This window comes from Triticum urartu, chromosome 2A, assembly GCF_056163025.1.
Source record: "Triticum urartu cultivar PI428250 chromosome 2A, HENAU_Tu73, whole genome shotgun sequence".
NCBI lineage: Eukaryota > Viridiplantae > Streptophyta > Magnoliopsida > Poales > Poaceae > Triticum > Triticum urartu.
In genome coordinates, this window is record NC_141874.1 from 331,943,765 (window position 1) to 331,968,385 (window position 24,621).

The window sequence follows — 24,621 nt, forward strand, 5'->3', positions numbered from 1 at the left end:
GAGAAGGTCTCATCTTAGTCAACTCCTTTAACTTGTCAAAAACCTTTCGCAACAAGTCGAGCTTTGTAGGTAGTAATATTACCATCTGCGCCAGTCTTCTTCTTGAAGATCCTTTATTCTCTATTGCTTGCCGATCATCGGGCAAGTCAACCAAAGTCCACACTTTGTTCTCATACATGGATCCCATCTCAAATTTCATGGCCTCAAGCCATTTTGCGGCATCTGGGCTCATCATCGCTTCCTCATAGTTTATAGGTTCGTCATGGTCAAGTAACATGACTTCCAGAACAGGATTACCGTACCACTCTATTGCGGATCTTCCTCTGGTTGACCTATGAGGTTCGGTAGTAACTTGATCAGAAGTTTCATCATCATCATCATTAGCTTCCTCACTTACTGGTTTTGGAATCACTAGAACTGATTTCTGTAATAAACAACTTTCCAATAAGAGAGCAGGTATAGTTACCTCATCAAGTTCTACTTTTCTCCCACTCACTTCTTTCGAGAGATACTCCTTCTCTAGAAAGGATCAATTCTTAGCAACGAATATCTTACCTTCGGATCTGTGATAGAAGGTGTACCCAACAGTCTCTTTTGGGTATCCTATGAAGACACATTTTTCCGATTTGGGTCCGAGCTTATCAGGTTGAAGCTTTTTCACATAAGCATCGCAGCCCCAAACTTTAAGAAACGACAACTTGGGTTTCTTGGCAAACAACAGTTCATAAGGTGTCGTCTCAACAGATTTCGATGGTGCCCTATTTAACATGAATGCATCTGTCTATAAAGCATAACCCTAAAACGAGAGCGGTAAATGAGTAAGAGACATCATAGATCGCACCATATCTAATAAAGTGCGGTTACAGTGTTCGAACACACCATTACGCTATGGTGTTACAGGTGGCGTGAGTTGCGAAACTATTCCGCATTGTTTCAAATGAAGACCAAACTCATAACTCAATTATTCTCCTCCACGATCAAATGGTAGAAACTTTATTTTCTTGTTACGATGATTTTCCACTTCACTCCGAAATTCTTTGAACTTTTCAAATGTTTCAAACTTATGTTTCATCAAGTAGATATACCCATATTTGCTCAAATCATATGTGAAGGTCAGAAAATAACGATACCCGTCGCGACCATCAATACTCATTGGACCACATACATCAGTGTGTATTATTTCCAACAGGTCTGTTGCTCGCTCCATTGTTCTGGAGAATGGAGTCTTAGTGATCGTTCCCATGAGGCATGATTCGCAAGCCTCAAGTGATTCCAAAAGACCATCAGCACTGAGTTTCTTCATGAGCTTTACACCAATATGACCTAAACGGCAGTGCCACAAATAAGTTGCACTATCATTATTGAACTTATATCTTTTGGCTTCAGTACTATGAACATGTGTATCACTACTATCAAGATTTAGTAAAAATAGACCACTCATCAAGGGTCCATGACCATAAAAGATATTATTCATATAAATAGAACAACCATTATTCTCTGATTTAAATGAATAACTGTCTCGCATCAAACAAAATGTAGATATAATGTTCATGCTTAACATTGGCACCAAATAACAATTATTCAGGCCTAAAACTAATCCCGAAGGTAGATGTAGAGGTAGCGTGACGATGACGATCACATCGACTTCGGAACCATTTCCCACGCGCATCGTCACCTCGTCCTTAGCCAATCTTTGCTTAATCCATAGCCCCTGTTTCGAGTTGCAAATATTAGCAACAGAACCAGTATGAAATACCCAGGCGCTACTGCGAGCATTAGTAAGGTACACATCAATAACATGTATATCAAAATCTACCTTTCACTTTGCCATCCTTCTTCTCCGCCAAATAGTTGGGGCAGTTCCGCTTCCAGTGACCAATCCCTTTTCAGTAGAAGCACTCAGTCTCAGGCTTAGGTCCAGACTTGGGCTTCTTCACTTGAGCAGCAACTTGTTTGCCATTCTTCTTGAAGTTTCCCTTCTTCCCTTTACGCTTTTTGTTGAAACGGGTGGTCTTGTTGACCATCAACACTTGATGCTCCTTCTTCATTTCTACCTCCGCGGCCTTTAGTATTGCTAAGAGCTCGGGAATTGTCTTATCCATCCCTTGCATATTATAGTTCATCACGAAGCTCTTGTAGCTTGGTGGCAGTGATTGAAGAACTCTGTCAACTACACTATCAACTACAAGATTAACTCCCAGCTGAGTCAAGTGATTGTGGTACCCAAACATTCTGAGTATATGCTCACTGACAGAACTATTCTCCTCCATTCTGTAGCTATAGAACTTTTTGGAGACTTGATATCTCTCAATCCGGGAATTTACTTGAAATTAACTTCAACTCCTGGAACATCTCATATGCTCCATGACGTTCAAAACGACGTTGAAGTCCCGTTTCTAAGCCATAAAGCATGGCACACTGAACTATCGAGTAGTTATCAGCTTTGCTCTGCCAGGTGTTCATAACATCTGGCATTGCTCCTGCAGCGGGTTCGGCACCCAGCGGTGCTTCCAGGACGTAATTCTTTTGTGCAGCAATGAGGATAATCCTCACGTTACAAACCTAGTCCGTGTAATTGCTACCATCATATTTCAACTTAGCTTTCTCTAGTAATGCATTAAAATTCAACGGAACAACAACTCGAGCGATTTATCTACAACAACATAGACACACAAAATACTATCAGGTACAAAGTTCAAGATAAATTAAAGCTCAATTAATCATATTACTTAAGAACTCCCATTTAGATAGACATCCCTCTAATCATCTAAGTGATCACGTGATCCATATCAACTAAACCATGTCCGATCATCACGTGAGATGGAGTAGTTTTCAATGGTGAACATCACTATGTTGATCATATCTACTATATGATTCACGCTCGACCCTTCAGTCTCAGTGTTCTGAGGCCATATCTGCATATGCTAGGCTCGTCAAGTTTAACCCGAGTATTCTGCGTGTGCAAAACTGGCTTGCACCCATTGTAAGTGAATGTAGAGCTTATCACACCCGATCATCAAGTGGTGTATCGGCACGACGAACTGTAGCAACGGTGCATACTCAGGGAGAACACTTGTCCCTTGAAATTTAGTGAGAGATCATCTCATAATGATACCGCCGAACTAAGCAAAATAAGATGCATAAAGGATAAACATCACATGCAATCAAATAAGTGATATGATATGGCCATCATCATCTTGTGCCTTTTGATATCCATCTCCAAAGCACTGTCATGATCACCATCGTCACCGGCTTGACACCTTGATGTCCATCGAAGCATCATTGTAGTCTCTCCAACTATTGCTTCCACGACTATCGCTACCCCTTAGTGATAAAGTAAAGCAATTACATGGCGATTGCATTTCATACAATAAAGCGACAACCATATGGCTCCTTCCACTTGTCGATAACTATGTTACAAAACATGATCATCTCATAGAAAAAATTATATAATCATGTCTTGACCATATCACATCACAACATGCCCTGCAAAAACAAGTTAGACGTCCTCTACTTTGTTGTTGCAAGTTTTACGTGGCTGCTACGGGCTTCTAGCAAGAACCATTCTTACCTACGCATCAAAACCACAACGTAGTATAGTGATTGCTTTTTGATCTTCATAAAGAACCCTGTTCATTGAAACTGATTCAACTAAAGTTGGACAAACAGACACCCACTAGCCACCTGTGTGCGAAGCACGTCGATAGAACTAGTCTCGCATAAGCGTACGCGTAATGTCGGTCTAAGCCTCTTCATCTAACAATACCGCCGAATCAAGAATCAACTAGTGACAGCAAGCAATATGTATATACCCACGCCCACAACTCCTTTCTGTTCTACTCGTGCATATAACATCTATGCATAGACCTGGCTCTGATAGCACTGTTGGGGAACACAGTATTTCAAAATTTTCCTACGATCACGCAAGATCTATCTAGGGATGCATAGCAACGAGAGGGGAGAGTATGTCAATTGTAACACCCCGGATATGATTTACCCATTATGTATTCCTACTCTTGCCGTTTCCGGTGTTAAGTTATTTTATTTTCTCAGGTTCAGGTTTTTGTCTTCGTGTGTTGTTGTTGTTGTTGTTGTTGTTGTCATGCATCTCATATCATTTCATCATGTGCATTGCATTTGCATACATGTTAATCTCATGCATCCGAGCATTTTCCCTGTTGTCCGTTTTGCATTCCGGCGCTTCATTCTCCTCCGGTGGCCATTTCTACCTTTCTTTCATGTGTGGGGATTAAACATTTCCGGATTGGACCGAGACTTGCCAAGCGGCCTTGGTTTACTACCGGTAGACCGCGTGTCAAGTTTCGTACCATTTGGACTCCGTTTGATACTCCAACGGTTAACTGAGGGACCGAGAAGGCCTCGTGTGTGTTGCAGCCCAACACCCCTCCAAGTTGGCCCAAAGCCCACCAAAACCTTCTCCATCTTCTAGAGCGTTCGATCACGATCGCGTGGCCAAAAACCGCTCCTCATTTGGACACTCCTAGCTCCCTCTATGCCTATTTAAAGACACCCCCGAATTTCTCCTTCCCCTTCCTCCCGAAACCCTAGATCCATCCCCACCCGCCGCCGCCGGACAAAATCACCACCGACGGACGTGTCCGGTCCGCCCCCCCGCCGCCATGTGGCGTGCTGCCATTCCCCACGCCCCTGCCCCACTTCGCCATCGCCGCCGACCCAGGAGGGGCCCCCGAGGCCTGTTGACGCGCGCCGCCGCCCGGGGCCATCGTCCCCGCCGCGGGCCCCCGAGCCTACCGGCCTTCCTCCGCCTCCCAATTCCGCCGACCGCCGCGCTACTTCACCTCGTCGCCGGCCCCCGCGCCTCCTCGCCTCACCGCCCGACCCGCCGGACCGCGCCGCCGCGCCTCCTCGTCCCCGGCCGAGCCGTGCCGCTCGCCGCCCGAGCCGGATCCGGTGGCACCGCCCCTCTCCCTCGACTCCGGCGCATCTCCGGCGAGCTCCCTTCAACGAACCTCGAAGTCCGCGCCGCCGCTAAAGTACACTCGGATCTGGATCTGGATCTGGATCGGTTGACTTTTTGCCTCAAACACTAGATATTTTGCCCTTGTTCATCGTGCCGTAACTTTGCATCCGTAGCTCCGTTTTGGACATATAACATATCAAAATGTTCGTCTCAGAGAGCACATCATCTCATCTCATTGCATCATTTTCATTTGAGTTCATCTTGATGCCCGAAATGCTGTTGGAAGTATGCTAGTTGAGATAATTGTCAGATCTGCTGCTCCATTTAGATATTTGTCATTTTTGCCATGATTATTGTGTGCATGTTATGCCCATGAGCCCTACATATGTTTTGTTATAGGTTTTGCCATCTTTCCAGTGGTGCAATCCATGTATTTTTGTGATGTGTGTGGTGACTAGCACAAGCTTGCAAAGTGGTGCACTTGTTAATGCTGATTTCAGGGACTTAGCAATTCCACTAAGTCCTTGGTCTGTTTATCTCATTATGCCATATGTTCATGTTGTTTCCTAGTGATCCGTGCCTCTTTTGAGGATGATCAGTAAGGATGATTTGTTAATCTTGTAGTGCTCTATCCATCCCTATCTTTGTTTGCAATTATGGAGCACCCTAGCTTGAGTCAATCAAGCTCTACTTTTGCCATTTCGTGAATCTGGGCAGATTGTCTACTTGTTAGCGATTTCGCCGATCATGTTGTAGTTGATCCGTGCATGCTATGTTATTGTTCTTGCCATGTCTAGATTGTATTTTGTGTATTGTTAATGGGTGTATGCTTAGATTGTCATGACATGCTCTGTAGTGAGTGCATCGAGCTCGTAAACATGCCTACTTGATATCTGTTTTGCATGTCCAAGTTTTCACCAAGTCTGAGAACTGATTATGTTTTTGCCATGTTCACATGCTTGCAAATGTATTTTCTGATCCCTTATGGCTCAAGGCCACTAAGAGTCTTTTGTTAAGCACTTTGAGTAGCTCCATGCCATGATTTACTTTGCCATTTTCAGGTCCTGTAGCATATAGTTTTGTTGCTCCAAAGTGTGCTATCTGATCTGAAATTCCAGACAAGTGTTAATTTCACTAAGTCTGAAATCTGTTTACCAAATGCATTTTTGCCATGCTTGTTTGAACCTGTTAATGGATGAATTGGCCGTAGCTCAGTGCTAGTCTTTTGTTAAGCATCATGAATGCATACCTTCCATGTATGTTGATGCCATGTTTGGGTGCTGTAGCATGTTCATCTTGTTGCATTTAGATGGCTACTTGCTGTAAATCGCAGAACGTGGCCATATTTGAATTGCTTGCCATTTCCAAACCGTAACTCCGATTCCGGTGATCTTTATATCGTTTTCAAGAGATTTCATCTCATATTTCCAGTGGCACACTTGGATTTCCAAGTTGAGGCCAGGTTCATGCATCTCTTGTCAAATCTTGCATATGCATCCCGCATCGCATCCCTCATAGCATACCATGTTTGCATCATGTTGTTTGAGTTGTGCACGTGGTTGATTGCGTTCCTTGTTGCTTGTTTGTCTTGTTTGGGTAGAGCCGGGAGACGAGTTCGCTAACGAGGAGCCCGTTGAGTTTGCTTTCGAGGATCCAGTCAACTCTGACAACTTTGCAGGCAAGATGATCATACCCTCGAAATCACTTCTATCTTTGCTTTGCTAGATGCTCGCTCTTTTGCTATGCCTATGCTATGACGCCTACCACTTGCTTATCATGCCTCCCAAATTTCCATGTCAAACCTCTAACCCACCATGTCCTAGCAAACCATTGATTGGCCATGTTACCGCTTTGCTCAGCCCCTCTTATAGCGTTGCTAGTTGCAGGTGAAGATTGGAGACCGTTCCTTGTTGGAACACTATTTACTTGTTGGGATATCATTATATTTCCATGTTATCTTAATGCATCTATATACTTGGTAAAGGATGGAAGGCTCGGCCTCTCGCCTAGTGTTTTGTTCCACTCTTGCCGCCCTAGTTTCCGTCATATCGGTGTTATGGTCCCGGATTTTGCGTTCCTTACGCGGTTGGGTGATAATGGGAACCCCTTGATAGTTCGCCTTGTATAAAGCTTTTCCAGCAATGCCCAACCTTGGTTTTACCATTTGCCACCTAGCCTCTTTTTACCTTGGGTTTCCGTAGCCCGAGGGTCATCTTATTTAAACCCCCCCGGGCTAGTGCTCCTCTGAGTGTTGGTCCACCTCGTCAGCCGCCGGAGGCTACCAGGGGCAACTCTGGGCTGGCCTACCCGAAGTTTGGACAATCTGAGTGTGCCCTGAGAACGAGATATGTGCAGCTCCTATCAGGATTTGTCGGCACATTCGGGCGGTGTTGCTGGATTGGTTTTAACTTGTCGAAGTGTCTTTTAGACCGGGATACCGAGCTTGATCGGAACGTCTCGGGAGAAGGTCTATTCCTTCGTTGACCGTGAGAGCTTGTCATGGGCTAAGTTGGGACCCCCTGCAGGGATTGAACTTTTGAAAGCCGTGCCCGCGGTTATGGGCAGATGTGAATTTTTTAATGTCCGGTTGTAGAGAACTTGAACCTTAACTTAATTAAAATGAATTAAATGTGTGAGTTACCGTGATGGTCTCTTCTCGGCGGAGTCTGGGAAGTGAACACGGTGTTGGAGTAATGCTTGTCGCAGGTTGTTCTCTAGTTATTCGTTCGCTCTTTGCCCTCTCTTCTCGCTCTCTTTTGCGAATAGGTTAGTCACCATACATGCTAGTCGCTTGCTGCAGCTCCACATACTTTTACCTTGCCTTACCTATAAGCTTAAATAGTCTTGATCGCGAGGGTGCGAGATTGCTGAGTCCCTGTGGCTCACATTTTACTTCCAAACCAGATACAGGGCCAGACAACTCCGTTCCAGATGACGTGTTAGAGCTCAAGTGGGAGTTCAACGAGGACTCACGCCGTTACTATGTTTCTTTCCCTGATGATCAGTAGTGGTGCCCAGTCGGGGTGATCGGGACCGTGTCGCATGTTGGGTTTATCTTTTCTTTTGGCGCCGTAGTCGGGCCATGAGTGATTGGTTGATGCAATGCTATTTATGTACTTTGTGTGACATGGCGAGTGTAAGCCAACTATGTTACTTATCCCCTTACTATGTATTACATGGATATTGTGATGATTGTCTAACTTGCGACATTGCTTTCAATGCGGTTATGCCTCTAAGTCGTGCCTCGACACATAAGAGATATAGCCGCATCGAGGGCGTTACAAGTTGGTAATCAGAGCCTTCCCGACCTTAGGAGCCCCATTGCTTGATCGTTATTAGCGGCCGAGTTGAGTCTAGAAAAATGTTTTGAGTCATTTAGGAATTATATATTGGAGAGTTTAGGAATTCGTTTTCCTCCCCAGTCCCTTCATCGCTCTGGTGAGGCATCCTGACGTAGAGTTTTGACTCTTCTCTTCTTTAATTTCACTAAAAAAATTTAGGATCACGCGGGAATCTTGGAATCGTTCTGATGGTTTTGTGATGAGAACATTGTTCTTGGTGCCTCCTGTTCCCGGGAGTTGAGCTCCGAGGTGTTGTCGTCACAATTTTATCGTTGCAGTTCTGGAATACCTGAGTTTAGTATGCCGACATCAAAAATCTCTTTTATGCAGTTCGTTGGTGAGATAACCTCGACGCCACCCAGTACTGGGGCGGGAGTTCGGGAGTATTGCCATAACTTGTATAACGGATGCTTTTCGAAGGTTGAGGTAGATGGTTTCCGAAGTTTTTCTCGGTTATGTGTTGAAGGATGGATACAGCTGGATGTAGGAACTGCTAGATTTGGGTGAGATATTATGCTTCCCCTGTATCCCCAACACCTGATTGCATAACCGGAAAGGTTCGGGAGTTTCTTAGGTGGGAATTCTTGTAGCTCTAGTTCTTCTTCCACGGATATTTGGTTTGAGATTGGGATTTCTTACCGAGTATTCGTTCTTTATCCGTACCTTGTTGATTTATTTCTCTACCTAAATTCCTAGTGGCTTCTCAATTTATGGATATGTGACCATTTCAAGTGGAATGCATTCGTTCATTTTGTTCGGATGTGAAGACTATACGTTGCAATTTTCACTCCGTTGGATTCAGCTTCTATATTTGTCTATCAAGGTGCTAATGGATGTCAACCTCTTCAGGATGGCTCCTCCAACGCGCACGACTCTGAATCCTGATCCGCCACCACCTCCCCCTCCTCCGGAGGCATGGCAAGCTGTGATGGCCGCTACTAATGCAAACACGCAGTTGATGATGCAAATTCTTCAAGAGCGCAATCAAGAGAATCAAGGCAACCAAGGCAACCAAGGCAACAATCAGAATCACTTTGCTACACTCAACTAGTTCCTTGCTAACGGGCCAAAGTCTTTCAGCAATTGTGTTGAGGCAACTGATGCTGACGATTGGCTCATGGATCTGTGCAAGCATTTCGAGTGCAGTCACCTCAGGCCTGAGGACTTCATCAAGTTCGCTTACTTCCAACTCAAAGACCAAGCTGCAGAATGGTTCCAGCAGTACAAGGATTCCAGAGGTGGACGTGTGATTACCTGGGATGAATTCCGTCAAGATTTCAGAGCACATCATATCCCTCAGAGCGTGGTTGAAAGCAAGCGTGAGGAATTCCGCAACCTGAAGCAAGGCTCTTTGTCTTTCTATGACTACAACAAGTTGTTCCAGAAGCTCGCCCGCTTTGCTAAGCAGGACGTCCTTGATGAGAAGAGCATGATATATCCGTTCAGGGGTGGTCTCAGAGAAGAAATCCAGCTAGCTCTTGTTCTCTTTGAGCCCTTGAGGTACGATGAGTTCTACAACATGGCATTGAAGCAAGAGGCTACTCAACTGAGGTGTGATGCTTCCAAGAAGCGAGTCCGAGATGCTACTCCGTCTTCCTCTACTCAAGTGGCCAAGCAGCAGAAGTATTGGCTCCCTCCTCCGTTCCGTCAGCCATATCAGAAGAGCAAAGGTGGCAGTGGATCTTCCCACCCACCCAACCCTGGCTTTCAGAACAAGACTTTGTCTCAAGCTCCAAGATCGAGTGCTCCGCACCACCATCCGCTTTCAGATGTCACATGCAACAAGTGCCAACAGAAGGGTCACTATGCTAACAAATGCTTCAATCAGAGGCGTCTTCCTCCTCCTCCTCCTGTGAGATCAGCAAGTACAGCTGTGGTCAAGCATAACCCCAAGCATGCCAAGGTCAACTTGATGAATGTAGCTTAGGCAGAGGACTCGTCAGATGTCATCATGGGTAACCTTCCTGTTAACGATGTTCCCGCAAAAGTTCTTTTTGACACTGGTGCATCGCATTGCTTCATCTCGAAACCTTTTGCATCTAAGCATGAGTTGATTTCCCAAGTTATGCATAAACCGTTAGCAGTTGTCTCTCCAGGTAAATGTTTGCTCGCTAACCACGAGATTCCGGATATTTCTATCATGATGGGTGATTTCAAGTTTTTGGCTTCTCCAATGGTCCTTGGTAACTCGGATATTGATCTTATTCTCGGGATGGATTGGCTTTCTAAGCACAAGGCTTAGCTTGATTGTGCAGCCAGGCAGATTCAATTAACTCATTCGTTTGAGGATGTGATTGTCTTTGCCGCTCGTGATAATACCATCCGTCTGTTTTCTCTCAATGAGAAGGGTGAACTAGATGCCATCTCTCAAATTCCAGACGTTTGCGGATATCAAGACGTCTTTCCAGAAGAGCTTCCAGGAATGCCTCCGCACCGGCCAGTTGAATTCGTCATCGATCTTGAGCCTGGCACGGAACCTGTGTGCAAACGTCCTTACAAGCTCAGACCTGAAGAGTTGAAGGAGCTGAAGAAGCAACTCAATATTCAAGAGAGAATGGGTCTCATCCGGCCTAGTTCTTCTCCGTGGGGTTGTGGTGTTCTTTTGTGAAGAAGAAGGCTGGAACAGACCGACTTTGTGTTGATTACCGTCCATTGAACAAGAAGACTATCAAGAACAAATACCCACTTCCTAACATCAACGAGCTGTTCGAACAACTCAAAGGTGCCCAAGTATTCTCCAAGCTTGATCTTCGTATGGGTTATCATCAGATTCGAATCCATGAACAAGATATTCCCAAGACGGCTTTCAGGACAAGCTATGGTTCATATGAATACACTGTCATGTCTTTTGGCCTCGTCAACGCTCCTCCGACTTTCTCTCGCATGATGAATTTCATCTTCAACGCCTACACCAATGACTTTGTTTTGGTCTATCTCGACGACATTCTGGTTTTCTCGAAGAACAAGGAAGATCATGCCAAGCACTTGCATTTGGTGCTCGATAAGCTCAGGGAACATCAGTTCTACGCCAAGTTCTCCAAGTGCGAATTTTGGCTCGATGAGGTTCTTTATCTTGGTCATATCATCTCTGCCAAGGGCATTGCGGTGAATCCTGAGAAGGTGTCTGCAATTGTGAATTGGGAACCTCCTCAGAACGTGAAGCAACTCCGTAGCTTCCTTGTTCTCGCAAGCTATTGTAGAAGGTTCGTGGAGAACTTTTCTAAGATCGTGAAGCCTCTCTCAAATCTTCTCCAAAAGCACGTCAAGTACGTTTGGTCTCCGGAGTGTGACATTGCTTTCAACACTTTGAAAGAGAAATTGGTCACTGCTCCAGTTCTGACTCCGCCTGATGAATCCAAGCCGCACGAGGTCTTTTGCGATGCCTCTCTCCAAGGTCTTGGCGCAGTGTTGATGCAAGAGAAGAAAGTTGTGGCTTATACCTCTCGCCAGTTGAAGCCCAATGAAAAGAACTACCCCACTCATGACCTTGAGTTGGCAGCAGTTGTGCATGCTCTTTTGACTTGGAGACATCTCTTATTGGGAAGAAAAGTGGACATCTTCACTGACCACAAGAGTCTCAAGTACATCTTCACTCAGCCTAATCTCAACCTCAGGCAGACTCGATGGGTCGAAATGATTCAAGAGTATAATCCAAGTATCGAGTATACTCCAGGCAAGGCTAATGTGATTGCTGACGCTTTGAGCAGGAAGGCTTATTGCAACAGAATGATTCTCAAGCCTTATCAACCCAAGCTTTGTGAAGCTTTCCGCAAAATCAATCTGCAAGTTGTTCCTCAAGGTTTCCTCGCCAACCTTCAAGTCTCTCCTACCTTGGAAGATCAGATTCGCCAAGCCCAACTTCTTGATGCTACAGTGAAAAAGGTGAAGATTGGGATTGCCAAGAGTCAACCCAAGTACAAGTGCTACCGCCTTGATGACAAGGATACTCTCTTCTTCGAGGATCGTATTGTCGTGCCCAAAGGTGACCTTCGTAAAGTGATCATGAACGAGGCTCACAATTCTCTCCTCTCCATCCACCCTGGGAGCACGAAGATGTATCAGGACCTCAAGCAGGCTTATTGGTGGACTCGAATGAAGCGCGAGATTGCTCAATTCGTGAATGAATGTGATGTCTGCAGAAGAGTGAAGGCAGAACACCAAAGGCCAGCTAGTCTCCTCCAACCTCTTGCCATTCTAGAATGGAAGTTCGACCACATTGAGATGGACTTTGTGACTGGGTTTCCAAAGTCCAAACGTGGCAATGATGCTATATTCGTTGTTATCGACAAACTCACCAAAGTGGCTCACTTTCTGCCTATCAAAGAGTCTATCACGGCAGCTCAATTGGCGGAACTCTATACCTCTCGAATTGTCTCGCTACACGGTATTCCACAGGTGATCTCTTCAGACCGTGGCAGCATCTTTACCTCAAAGTTTTGGGATTCTTTTCAGAAGGCCATGGGCACCAACATCCGCTTCAGCACAGCTTTCCACCCTCAGACTAGCGGTCAAGTTGAGCGTGTCAATCAGATTCTTGAAGATATGCTCAGGGCTTGTGTGATCTCCTTCGGCATGAAGTGGGAGGATTGTCTTCCATATGCTGAATTCTCCTACAACAACAGTTTTCAAGCAAGTTCGGGCAAGGCCCCATTTGAAATTCTGTATGGCAGGAAGTGCCGTACCCCTCTCAGCTGGTCTGAAACCGGTGAGCGTCAACTTCTGGGTAATGACTTAATCATAGAGGCAGAGGAAATGTGCAAAGTCATTCGCGATAACCTCAAAGCAGCCCAATCGCGCCAGAAGAGCTACTATGATAGTAAGCACCGTGATTTGGCTTTCGAGATCGAAGATCATGTGTACCTCCGCGTCTCTCCTATGAAATGTACTCGTCACTTCGGTATCAAAGGGAAGCTTGCCCCTAGATACGTGGGACCTTTCAAGATCGTCAGCAAGAGAGGCAATCTCGCCTATCAACTCGAGCTTCCTTCAAACTTTGCAAATGTGCACGACATGTTCCATGTCTCTCAGCTCCGAAAGTGCTTCAAGACTCCTGACCGCACCGTCAACTTCGAGGACATTGAGCTCCAAGAAGATCTCTCTTATCGTGAGCACGCCGTTGCTATTCTTGAAGAGACTGAACGCAAGACTCGCAACAAGTCAATCAAATTCCTCAAAGTCAAGTGGTCACACCATTTCGACCGTGAAGCCACCTGGGAACGCGAGGATCACCTCCGTTCTGAATACCCGGTGTTCTTTCAGTCCTAGATTTCGGGACGAGATCCTTTCGTAGTGGTGGAGTGTTGTAACACCCCGGATATGATTTACCCATTATGTGTTCCAACTCTTGCAGTTTCCGGCGTTAAGTTATTTTATTTTCTCGGGTTCGGGTTTTTGTCTTCGTGTGTTGTTGTTTTCATGCATCTCATATCATTTCATCATGTGCATTGCATTTGCATATGTGTTCATCTCATGCATCCGAGCATTTTCCCTGTTGTCCCTTTTGCATTCCGGCGCTTTGTTCTACTCCGGTGGCCATTTCTACCTTTCTTTCATGTGTGGGGATTAAACATTTACGGATTGGACCGAGACTTGCCAAGAGGCCTTGGTTTACTACCGGTAGACCGCCTGTCAAGTTTCGTACCATTTGGACTCCGTTTGATACTCCAACGGTTAACCGAGGGACCGAGAAGGCCTCGTGTGTGTTGCAGCACAACACCCCTCCAAGTTGGCCCAAAGCCCACCAAAACCTTCTCCATCATCTAGAGCGTTCGATCACGATCGCGTGGCCGAAAACCACACCTCATTTGGACACTCCTAGCTCCCTATATGCCTATTTAAAAACACCCCCGAATTTCTCCTTCCCCTTCCTCCCAAAACCCTAGATCCATCCGCACCCGTCGCCGCCGGACAAAATCACCGCCGACGGACGTGTCCGATCCGCCCCGCCGTCGCCACGTGGCGTGCTGCCATACGCCGTGCCCCCGCCCCACTTCGCCATCGCCGCCGGCCTGGGAGGCCCAGGAGGGGCCCCCGAGGCCCGTTGACGCGCGCCGCCGCCCGGGGCCATCGTCCCCGCCGTGGGCCCCCGAGCCTACTGGCCTTCCCCCGCCGCCCAAGTCCGCCGACCGCCACCCTGCTTCACCTTGTCGCCGGCCGCCGCGCCTCCTCGCCTCACCGCCCGACCCGCCGGACTGCGCCGCCGCTCCTCCTCGTCCCCGGCCGAGCCGCGCCGCTCGAGCCGGATCCGGTGGCACCGCCCCTCTCCCTCGACTCCGGCGCGTCTCCGGCGAGCTCCCTCCGACGAACCTCGAAGTCCGCACCGCCACTACAGTACACTCAGATCTGGATCTGGATCTGGATCGGTTGACTTTTTGCCTCAAACCCTAGATATTTTACCCTTGTTCATCGTGCCGTAACTTTGCATCCGTAGCTCCGTTTTGGACATATGGAATATCAAAATGTTCGTCTCAGAGAGCACATCATTTCATCTCATTGCATCATTTTCATTTGAGTTCATCTTGATGCCCGAAATGCTGTTGAAAGTATGCTAGTTGAGATAATTGTCAGATCTGCTGCTCCATTTAGATATTTGTCATTTTTGCCATGATTATTGTGTGCATGTTATGCCCATGAGCCCTACATATGTTTTGTTATAAGTTTTTCCATCTTTCCAGTGGTGCCATCCATGTATTTTTGTGATGTGTGTGGTGACTAGCACAAGCTTGCAAAGTGGTGCACTTGTTAATGCTGATTTCAGGGACTTAGCAATTCCACTAAGTCCTTGGTCTGTTTATCTCATTATGTCATATGTTCATGTTGTTTCCTAGTGATCCGTGCCTCTTTTGAGGATTATCAGTAAGAATGATTTTTTAATCTTGTAGTGATCTATCCATCCATGTCGTTGTTTGCAATTATGGAGCACCCTAGCTTGAGTCAATCGAGCTCTACTTTTGCCATTTCGTGAATCTGGGCAGATTGTCTACTTGTTAGCGATTTTGCCGATCATGTTGTAGTTGATCCGTGCATGCTATGTTATTGTTCTTGCCATGTCTAGATTGTATTTTGTGTATTCTTGATGTGTGTATGCTTAGATTGTCATGACATGCTCTGTAGTGAGTGCATCGAGCTCGTAAACATGCCTACTTGATATCTGTTTTGCATGTCCCAGTTTTCACTAAGTCTGAGAACTGATTATGTTTTTGCCATGTTCACATGCTTGCAAATGTGTTTTCTGATCCCTTATGGCTCAAGGCCACTAAGGGACTTTTGTTAAGCACTTTGAGTAGCTCCATGCCATGCTTTACTTTGCCATGTTCAGGTCCTGTAGCATATAGTTTTGTTGCTCCAAAGTGGGCTATCTGATCTGAAATTCCAGACAAGTGTTAATTTCACTAAGTCTGAAATCTGTTTACCAAATGCATTTTTGCCATGCTTGTTTGAACCTGTTAATGGATGAATTGGCCGTAGCTCAGTGCTAGTCTTTTGTTAAGCATCATGAATGGATACCTTCCATGTATGTGGATGCCATGTTTGGGTGCTGTAGCATGTTCATCTTGTTGCATTTAGATGGCTACTTGTTGTAAATCGCAGAACGTGGCCATATTTGAATTGCTTGCCATTTCCAAACCGTAACTCCGATTCCGGTGATCTTTATATCGTTTTCGAGAGATTTCATCTCATCTTTCCAGTGGCACACTTGGATTTCCATGTTGAGGCCAGGTTCATGCATCTCTTGTCAAATCTTGCATATGCATCCCGCATCGCATCCCGCATAGCATACCATGTTTGCATCATGTTGTTTGAGTTGTGCACGTGGTTGATTTCGTTCCTTGTTGCTTGTTTGTCTTGTTTGGGTAGAGCCGGGAGACGAGTTCTCTAACGAGTAGCCCGTTGAGTTTGCTTTCGAGGATCCAGTCAACTCTGACAACTTTGCAGGCAAGATGATCATACCCTCGAAATCACTTCTATCTTTGCTTTGCTAGATGCTCGCTCTTTTGCTATGCCTATGCTACGACGCCTACCACTTGCTTATCATGCCTCCCAAATTGCCATGTCAAACCTCTAACCCACCATGTCCTAGCAAACCATTGATTGGCCATGTTACCGCTTTGCTCAGCCCCTCTTATAGCGTTACTAGTTGCAGGTGAAGATTGGAGACCGTTCCTTGTTGGAACACTATTTACTTGTTGGGATATCATTATATTGCCATGTTATCTTAATGCATCTATATACTTGGTAAAGGGTGGAAGGCTCGGCCTCTCGCCTAGTGTTTTGTTCCACTCTTGCCGCCCTAGTTCCCGTCATATCGGTGTTATGTTCCCGGATTTTGCGTTCCTTACGCGGTTGGGTGATAATGGGAACCCCTTGATAGTTCGCCTTGAATAAAGCTTTTCCAGCCAGGCCCAACCATGGTTTTACCATTTTCCACCTAGCCTCTTTTTCCCTTGGGTTTCCGGAGCCCGAGGGTCATCTTATTTAAACCCCCTCGGGCCAGTGCTCCTCTGAGTGTTGGTCCATATCGTCAGCCGCCGGTGGCTACCAGGGGCAACTCCGGGCTGGCCTACCGGAAGTTTGGACAATCTGAGTGTGCCGTAAGAATGAGATATGTGCAGCTCCTATCGGGATTTGTCGGCACATTCGGGCGGTGTTGCTGGATTGGTTTTAACTTGTCGAATTGTCTTGTAGAATTGGGATACCGAGCCTGATCGGAACGTCTCAGGAGAAGGTCTATTCCTTCGTTGACCGTGAGAGCTTGTCATAGGCTAAGTTGGGACCCCCTGCAAGGATTGAACTTTCGAAAGCCATGCCCGCGGTTATGGGCAGATGGGAATTTGTTAATGTCCGGTTGTAGATAACTTGAACCTTAACTTAATTAAAATGAATCAACTGTGTGAGTTACCGTGATGGTCTCTTCTCGGCGGAGTCCGGGAAGTGAACACGGTGTTGGAGTAATGCTTGTCGCAGGTTGTTCTCTAGTTATTTGTTCACGCTTTGCCCTCTCTTCTCGCTCTCTTTTGCGAATAGGTTAGTCACCATACATGCTAGTCGCTTGCTGCAGCTCCACATACTTTTACTTTGCCTTACCTATAAGCTTAAATAGTCTTGATTGCGAGGGTGCGAGATTGCTGAGTCCCTGTGGCTCACAGTTTACTTCCAAACCAGATGCAGGGCCAGACGACTCCGTTCCATATGACGCGTTAGAGCTCAAGTGGGAGTTTGACGAGGACTCACGCCGTTACTATGTTTCTTTTCCTGATGATCAGTAGTGGTGCCCAGTCGGGGTGATCGGGACCGTGTCGGATGTTGGGTTTATCTTTTATTTTGGCGCCGTAGTCGGGCCATGAGTGATTGGTTGATGTAATGCTATTTATGTACTTTGTGTGACGTGGCGAGTGTAAGCCAACTATGTTACTTATCCCCTTACTATGTATTACATGGATGTTGTGATGATTGTCTAACTTGCGACATTGCTTTCAATGCGGCTATGCCTCTAAGTCATGCCTCGACACGTAGGAGATATAGCCGCATCGAGGGCGTTACATCAATGTACCCTCGTAGACCAAAAGCGGAAGCGTTTATCAACGCGGTTGATGTAGTCGTACACCTTCACGATCCGTCTTGATCAAGTACCGAACGTACGGCACCTCCATGTTCAGTACACGTTCAGCTCGATGACGTCCTCGCCTTCTTAATCCAACAAGACGGGCGAAGTAGTAGATGAGTTCCGGCAGCACGACGGCGTGGTGACGGTGTTGGTGAAGAACAATCTCCGTAGGGCTTCACCTAAGCACTACAAAAACTATGACGGAGGATAAACTAGAGGGGACGGGGTTGCCGGCACACGTCTTGGTGTTTCTTGATGTGTCTTTGGTGCTAGCCCTGCCCCTCTATTTATATGTTGAGCCCTGGGGTCGAAACTTGGAGCAAAAGCCTCCTCAAAGTCGGTTCTGCCCAAAAGGCAAGAGTCCCACTCGGACTCCAGGACCAAACACCACAATCCATGGCGTCTGGCCAGGGTCTCCGGCGTTTGGCGCCTGGCCTCCGCAAAACTCCTTTTGCACCGACCTAAAGCCTCATGGGCTTCACCCCTTGGCCGAACCATATCATCCTATATATCAATCTTTACCTTCGGACCATTCCAGAGCTCCTTGTCATGTCTGTGATCTCATCAAGGACTCCGAACAACATTCGGTTACCAACATACATAACTCATATAATACTATATCGTCAACGAACATTAAGCGTGCGGACCCTACGGGTTCGAGAACTATGTAAACATGATACGAAGATCTTTATCGGTCAATAACCAATAGCGGGACCTAAATGCCCATATTGGCTCCTACATATTCTACGAAGATCTTTATCGGTCGAACTGCATAACAACATAGTTGTTCCCTTTGTCATCGGTATGTTACTTGCCCAAGATTCGATCGTTGGTATCATCATACCTAGTTCAATCTCGTTACCGGCAAGTCTCTTTACTCGTTGCGTAATGCATCTTCCCGCAACAAACACCATCGGAGACACCTCTAGAGCATCTTTATAATCACCCAGTTACGTTGTGATGTTTGTTAGAACACTAAGTGTTCATTCGGTATTCGGGAGCTGCATAATCTCATAGTCATAGGAACATGTATAAGTCATGAAGAAAGCAATAGCAATATACTAAACGATCATAGTGCTAAGCTAACGGATAGGTCATGTCAATCACATCATTCTCTAATGATGTGATCCCGTTCATCAAATGACAACTCATGTCCATGGCTAGGAAACTTAACCATCTTTGATTAACGAGCTAGTCAAGTAGAGGCATACTAGTGACACTCTGTTTGTCTATGTATTCACACATGTACTAAGTTTCCGGTTAATACAATCATAGCATGAATAATAAACATTTATCATGATATAAGGAAATATAAATAACAACTTTATTATTGCCTCTAGGGCATATTTCCTTCAGTCTCCCACTTGCACTAGAGTCAATAATCTAGTTCACATCGTCATGTGATTTCACACCGATAGTTCACATACTTATGTGATTAGTTCACATCTTCATGTGACTAATAACCAAAGGGTTTACTAGAGTAAATAATCTAGTTCGCGTCGCTATGTGATTAACACCCAAAGAGTGATCATGTTTTTTGCAAATTTCTATGTCTACAATACTCTGCACGGAGCTACTCTAGCTAATTGCTCCCACTTTCAATATGTATCAAGATCGAGACTTATAGTCATCTAGATTAGTGTAAAAAGCTTACATCGACGTAACTCTTTACGATGAACTCTTTAATCGCCTCCATAATCGAGAAATATTTCCTTAGTCCTCTAAGGATAATTTTGACCGCTGTCCAGCGATCTACTCCTAGATCACTATTGTACCCCCTTGCCAAAATCGCTAAGGTATACAATAGGTCTGGTACACAGCATAGCATACTTTATAGAACCTATGACTGAGGCATAGGGAATGACTTTTCATTCTCTTTCCTGTATCATCCCAACTTTCAATTTGGATGTTATACATAGGTCATCATACGCATATCATATTTTAATTGCATTTTGTTTGTGATCCTAGAAATCTTAAGCAACTCAAGGACCCAAGGAGAGAGTTGGGGATTTCATTCATTTTCTTATTTGAATTTCTCTCAAATTTGAAAATAGGGTCAATTTGGTTTTAATATTTTTCTCTCCAAATATTTCTAATATTAAAAATAAAAGAGAGAAGATAATATGAATTATTCAAAAAGAGATGAATATCGGAGGAAAAAATTAAAACCAAATAAATATTTTATTTGGATTGTATTTGTTATTTTATTTGAATTAGAAAAATATGCATTTTTGAAAATTGCATTTTAGGCGAGAAAAATGTTCACTTTGTTCTAAATATCTTATTTAGATGGGGAAAATTGTTTTTGGCATTTTTAGATTTTTTTTATATTTTATTAGGATTTTTCTTTGGCAGAATTTATTTAAAAAAATTCCGCACGACTGGGCCGAAGGCCCAGCCGAGCCGGCCCACTCCCGCGCGCCGCCTTCCTCCCACCGCCGTCGTGCGTGGTACGGACGCCGAGGAGGAGTCCAAGCCGGACTCCACCACGCCCAGCCCCCTCCCCAAGCTGCGCCCCCGACCTCTTTAAATAGGGCCGAGCCCCTGCCACCCTCTCCACCCCGAGCCACCGCCCCGCCGCCTCCCACGCCGTGCTGCGCCGCCGTTAGCCGCCGCTGACGCCGCCGCCGACGCCGCGCCCGTCGTTGGAAGCCGCCGCCGGACCTCGCCGCCCTGCCGAATCCCGCCGCCTCGCCAGAGCCGCCCATTCCACCGGACCTCGCCGTCGACCACTGATTTTCTAGAACCGGTAAAAATAGACAAAACCGTCGCCCCGGTTTTCTTTTCGTTAGATTAGTTAGTTTGGTTTTTTTCCGGTTTCGCTAATAAGCGAACGTTCACCCGAACGTCCCTATTAGCGAACACGTTCGCCCGTTTATCCCTGTTAGCGAACGTTCGTTCGATAGCCTTTTTCTTTTATTTTATTTTTGGCCAGGGACCTATCCGCGATTATTTTTATCGCTGATTAGCCCCCGATCTTCAAACCCAAGCAACTTTTTAACCGTTTGTCCAAATCCAGTGAAACCAGCGCCAAAATCTTCGTATCGAACCCCTCTTTCTAGATAATCAACTTGAACGTGGTTTTAACAAATTAAAATTTGGTTTCAAGCAGATTTGATTTAGAACTTCTTTTGATCATAGTTTGAGTTTCGTAGCTCCGATTCGATCGATTCTTTTTGCAAATCGAAGCTCTTCAGTTGAACTTTAAGTTATGATCTTTTTATTTGAGTTTTACCCTTGCATTTATGCTTGTGTGCTTATGTATGCTATTGTTTGTTTGCGATAGAATTTCCGGAGTGGGAAGTGTGCTACTACGAGTCACTAGGGTTTTCCGATCGTCAGCAAGGCAAGTAACACTTTGATCATACCCTTTTATTACCCAGTTTTATGCATTATATTCAACCCTTAAACATTGCATGAGTAGGAACTGTTTAACATGTGGGTATCGGGAAGTAGTGATGAGGTAGAACCTATTGTCTTTAATTCAAACCCTGGGAGTTACGTCTATGTTATGATTATATTGCTATGCTATGCTTGTAGACGTGGTTTGGTTGAGTGATCCATGAAAGATGTGAGAGCTTAAATTGATGGTTAAACTTAAGGTGGCTACTTTAATACACATCTGGGTGGATTTCTTGAGGCACCTGGAGCAATCCAGTGTTGTCCTTGGATATCCCGGAGTACCCGTGTGATCATCCTACGGTTTGCCACCTAGGCTCAAAGGGATCATAAGATTATTCATGCTGGAAACTTCCGTGCACATCCAAAAGCCATTATGGGCTCTAGCATAGTTGAGTAAGTTGTGTGACATCTTTCAGTGGTAGGCTAGCAGATGTAGGGGATGTAGGTGGTACTGTCTACCCAGAGTAAAGTGTTAATGCTTCCGAAAGACTGTGTCTCGGTCATCCGTTTCTTAAACATCATGAAGTGCGAGAAATTAAACGGAGGAGATCGAGTCTTGTGGGGAGAAGTGCGCGAACCTCTGCAGAGTGTATAAACTAATCATGGTTAGCCGTGTCCCCGGTTATGGACATATTGAGTATCTGGTAGTTGAATTATTGATTTGATCTCATCACTCTTTTAATTAATTTGTTGGGTTGATGATTAATTAATTTGGGATTGAGTTGGAGGAACCTTTTCACTGTTTTCAACAAACTTTGTAGTTCAATAAAATATAATCCTTTGTTGTAGGGAAAAATTAGCTTTCTACAAAAATAACCATAGAGCCTCCACCAGCCAAATATGCATATAGTTATAGCCGCTACATGATCATTGCTCTACAGAGTTATTTTGCCAGCATATTCCATGTGCTGACCCGTTTTGGGATGCAAAGTATTATGTTGCGGACTTTTCAGACGAAGAGTAAGGTGGGCTAGGTCGTTGTCGTGCACTCAGCTATGCCGTTGGAGTTGATGGACTCATTTTACCTTCGAAGCCTTCCGCTGTTATCTTCATTAGATGGTCTTCAGCCATAATATTGTAATAAGTACTCTCTTTTGAGATATTCGATGTAATAAGTGTGTGATTGAACTCTGTTATAAATCCTTTAAGTAATGTGTGTGTCAGCATTACCGATCCAGGGATGACACTTATACACAGAGATTTCACCGTTTGAGGTCGGATCGCTACATTTATATTTTCTTTCGTGGCCGGGTTTTGAGTTTTTACTCAATTTCACACCTTACAACTCAGGCAAGAAAACTCCTTTGACTAATCCATTTTTAACTCCTTCAAAATCTTATCAAGGTATGTACTCATCGAAAGTCTTATCAAGCGTCTTGGCCTTATAGATCTTGATGCCCAATATGTAAGTAGCTTTACACGTAATTCTTTCTTTGAAAAACTCCTTTCAAATTCACCTTTATGCTTTCCAGAAAATTCTACATCCTTTCTGATCAACAATATGTCATTCACATATAGTTATCAAAAAGGATGCAGTGCTCCCACTCACTTTCTTGTAAATACAGGCTTCACCGCAAGTCTGTATAAAACTATATGCTTTGATCAACTCATCAAAGAGTATATTCCAACTCCAAGATGTTTGCACTAGTCCATAGATGGATCGCTGGAGCTTGCACACTTTGTTAACACCTTTAGGATTGACAAAACCTTCTCGTCGCATCATATACAACTCTTTTTTAATAAATCCATTAAGGAATGTAGTTTTGATATCCATTTGCCAGATTTCATGAAATGCGGCAACTGCCAACATGATTCGGGTAGACTTTTAAGCATCGATACGAGTGAGAAAATCTAATCATAGTCAATAACTTGAACTTGTCGAAAAACTTTTGCGACAATTCCAGCTTTGTAGATAGTAACACTACTATCAGCGTCATCTTCCTCTTGAAGATCCATTTATTTTGAATGGCTCACCGATCATCGGGAAAGTCAATCAAAGTCCATACTTTGTTCTCATACATGGATCCCATCTCAGATTTCATGGCCTTATGCCGTTTCGCGGAATCTGGGCTCATCATCGCTTCATCATAGTTTGTAAATTCATCATGGTCAAGTAACACGACTTCCAGAACAGGATTACCATACAACTCTGGTGCGGAATGTACTCTGGTTGACCTACGAGGTTTGGTAGTAACTTGATCTGAAGTTTGATGATCATCATCATTAACTTCCTCACTAATTGGTGTAGGCATCACTGGAACTGATTTCAGTGATGATCTACTTTCCAATTCGAGAGAAGGTACAATTACCTCAACAAGTTCTACTTTCCTCCCACTCACTTCTTTCGAGAGAAACTCCTTCTCTAGAAAGGATCCACTCTTAGCAAGAAAGATCTTGCCTTCAAATCTGTGATAGAAGGTGTACCCAACAATTTCTTTTGGGTATCCTATGAAGACGCACTTCTCCGATTTTGGTTTGAGCTTACCAGGTTGAAATTTTTTCACATAAGCATTGCAACCCCAAACTTTAAGAAACGACAGTTTAGGTTTCTTGCTAAACCATAGTTCATATGGTGTCGTCTCAACGGATTTAGATGGTGCCCTATTTAACGTGAATGCAGCTATCTCTAATGCTTAACCCCAAAACGATAGTGGTAAATCGGTAAGAGACATCATAAATCGCACCATATCTAATAAAGTAAGGTTACGATGTTCAGACATACCATTATGCTATGGTGTTCCAGGTGGCATGAGTTTGTGAAACTATTCCACATTGTTTTAATTCAAGGCCAAACGCTTAACTCAAATATTCGCCTCCACGGTCAGATCGTAGAAACTTTATTTTATTGTTACGATGATTCTCTACTTCACTCTCAAATTCTTTGAACTTTTGAAATGTTTCAGACTTGTGTTTCATTAAGTAGATATACCCATATCTGATCAAATCATCTGTGAAGGTCAGAAAATAATGATACTGGCTGCGAGCCTATACACTCATCAGAGCGTATATATCAGTATGTATTATTTCCAATAAGTCAGTTGCTCGCTCCATTGTTCTGGAGAACGGAGTCTTAGTCATCTTGCCCATGATGCATGGTTCGTGATACATCCATTTTGCATCATGCTTTTATATTGATATTTATCGCATTATGGACTGTTATTTCACTTTATGTCACAATACTTATGGCTTATTTTACAAGGTTTACATAAAGAGGGAGAATGCCAGCAGCTGGAATTCTGGGCTGGAAAAGGAGCAAATATTAGAGACCTATTCTGCGCAACTCCAAAAGTCCTGAAACTCCATGGAATGTCTTAAAATAAATAAAGAAAAAT